The sequence below is a fragment of the Dermacentor albipictus genome, unplaced genomic scaffold (assembly GCF_038994185.2).
Source record: "Dermacentor albipictus isolate Rhodes 1998 colony unplaced genomic scaffold, USDA_Dalb.pri_finalv2 scaffold_21, whole genome shotgun sequence".
NCBI lineage: Eukaryota > Metazoa > Arthropoda > Arachnida > Ixodida > Ixodidae > Dermacentor > Dermacentor albipictus.
In genome coordinates, this window is record NW_027225575.1 from 1,858,230 (window position 1) to 1,861,556 (window position 3,327).

Sequence of the window (3,327 nt, forward strand, 5' to 3'; positions counted from 1 at the left end):
TGTAACGGGGAACTATTCAAAGCTTTGGGTTTTAAAGACAGTGAAGGTAAAATAGACTTTGAACAGGTAGAAATAACTAAACGGAGGCTATCTGATTGGTGGATAATATCAGCGCAAAAGTAAAGGAGTAAATACATAGGTATGCATGCATACAGTACCATTCAAGGCTAGGCGGCGCGCGCCGCCGCCGCCCGATTCAAAGAGTTGAGCCTTATTCATCCATCCATCCATCCATTGGGGCGGAGACGGGCTCCGCGGCATATTCGATGGGCTTTCGCTGCGGGCGCCGAGGGCGATGCGCATTGTACGCTCTTAAAATAGTGCTTTATTTCATGCACAAATGCATGTTTACACCATTTTGCCAAACATAAATATTTGAGGCACAAATTGTAGTACTCGACGTATTCAATTTTGCTTTCATTATGAAGTGAGTCGTCTGCTAGCGAGCGCGCGTTCGCTGCGCGGATGCGCTGTTTTACAGCGAAGCTGTATATTGCTAGCCGATTCGTCCGTCTGTTCTCCGTGTGTCGCCTGTGCGCCGAAAACTCCTCCGGGGCAACCCCATGCGCATGTGCGAAAAAACAAAGAAAGAAGTCGCGGCGGTCGCTCTGAATTTTATCATCTTCCGTCTGCGTATAAAGTGCATTACCATTTCCGCGTTATGTTTACAGTCGCGGCCGTCACTCCGAATGTTATCTTATCGACCATGTTATGACGCATGACCTCCATGGCCATATAGAAAACGTGGGATGGCGGCGCTCCTTCGCTCCCATTGGAGGGTCAAACGCACAATAAAACGCCACAGTGTACCGACCAATCGTCGACCTCAACGCCGACTTAGCGCGCCCGACGGCAAGTGCATTGTATCCTTCCTGTTGGAACGGCTTGGAATTGATTGCTACACGGACGTCAATGTGTCGACCGCGTGTCACTGGTCGTGTATAGATTTAACCTTTGGCAAGAACGTGTCTAGCACAGCACTATAACCGATCGCGGTGTACAAGAGAGACCACAAAGCTATGGTCACTGGGGTAATGAAGGAGACAAGATAAAGACGATAAAACCACGAAATTACGTGTATGTGTCCTTATTTAATCAATGTAGCAATCATATAGCAATCAATATAAATCAGTATAGTTGTCAATATAGTCATCCCAATACAGCTTCGCTGGTATACTTTTTCATAAAGTGGAAGGGCACTGCATTTTTGTAGTTGTTGTTGTTGTTGTTGTTGTTGTTGTTGTAGGGAGCTCGTAATTTTTTTTAATGTCTTTAATTGCTTTGGTGCACCCATGGCTCTTGTCGGCTGTTGCCAATAGTAATTTTAGCCCGGTGAACTGCTGTATTCAGCAGAGATTTCTTAAAGCAACACGTAATTTTGTCACAGCAGCCACCGATCTACAACATGAAGCTACGTAAGAGAATTTCATTGTGTTGCTTCACACCCATTTCTTATTGATGGAATAGTGAAGAGTACGAAGAATAACCGATGAAAACAATATTATAGACAAATAAACCAGGTTTATTAAGTGCGCGGCGTCAAGAGCAGAAGCGGATGACAACTTTTCGCTAAATCAAATGGTACCTAGGCATATTCACGATATATATATATATATATATATATATATATATATATATATATATATATATATATATATATATTACTACATGCTCTAAATGCACCAATTGAACAAAGTGATCACACGCGACCGTTATTATCATGTTTGCAGTAACAAACGCGGCACCACCGTATCTTTCTTCATGGTGGTACCGTGTTTATGGGAATACGCACGGCAGCTTCGACCGACGGCCTGTGGCCGGAGCCTTATCACGGATGGAACTAGAGTGTGCAACAATTCTAGTACACTCTAAATGGAGCCGACCCCAAGTGTACCGGTGGGATTTGCGAGAGATGGAAACATGACAATGATTGGCCGTTATTATGAACGACAGTGTCAAGAGCAAGGATATTACCTACGCATACTCAGACCCAATCAGGGCGACTGGGAAGTAAAGACCAATATAATCTCCGTGGCTGGTATGGTAATCCTAATGTGCCCGCATGTGAAATGATGCAGAAACATACAATTCTCATCGAATGCTATTTTCTGTTCAGATCGTGTGCGATTCCTGAATTCACTATTAGATCTGATAATAGTCGTTTCCCTTCGAATGTAACGCATAACAGAGCTTTGAATTGTCGAGGGCGTGTCCGAAGCAAGTGAGGACTGTTCCGAACAATTCTACGGCTGGCGAGTCGCGGCTGTTGCACAGAGACCCACCAGTTCCTGAGCGAATTAACGCACCGGGTTTGATAACTTCTGCTTAACACGTCCCTAGCAGTCAGACAATATAAACGCCCCGTTTCGGGGCAGCCTGTAAATCTGCTAACTCGATTCAGGCAAGAAAAGTGTTTTTTTTTTCTACAGTCTCACGTGCATGTTTTCATCCCATTAAAGCTCAATGGTGCATGTTGTAGCACACTTGATTATTTCCGTCAAAGAACAAGGCAAATCTGCGTGTATCTCTACGTGTATGTCAGGCATGCCACTCCTTTAAAGGGACCCTGGAATTATATTGACGATTTTCTACAAACGTACTGAGTCGTTAGAGTAGGCCCTTCTGATCATTAATTGACACATCTAAACGCTCCGCGTAAAGCTTGTAACTTATTATAAGGTTTTAGAAATGCACATCGCTGCCGATCGCAGCACACTGCGCGGCGCAATTTTAAGCCGCCTCTACCCATATGACGCAAATCACCCATATGACGTAAGTGGGGCGAGCTATCCGATTGGCTGACCCGGGAACGTGATCGGTAATTTTTCCAACTTTATGGTAAAAAAATGGTGTACGTAATAGTTGGAATGTTAGTTAATTTGTTTTTATAAAAAGAAAGTAACATAACGAGCATGCACAAGAACAATTTTTCAGTACACTTAAGCACTTCCGGCACACAGCAAGTGTCGTCTGCTTGTGTTACAACGTGCTCCGTTTTTGAGGAGAGCTCCGCCGTCAGTGTCGGTCTGTCTTTTTGCGAGCGCTATGGCTCGACTTTCTTGCGTTGTGGACTCCAAACGTAGCGACTGGCAATGTGTCAAGCTGCGGCATCGTGTCCCTCTGCAAGCCAGTAGACGAGCGGACTGGCTGCAGCGCAACGGACTGCCGCTATCCGATCGGCGCCAGGATTTGCGCGATTGCGGCCGTCACTTTACACCGGAAGATTACTAACGCAATAGCGTTTCGCGAGTCTGGTATTAGGGTAAACGCAAGCGCAAAGGGGACAGGGCCTGGCCGTGTCCCCTTTGCCGTGGTAAATATATTATA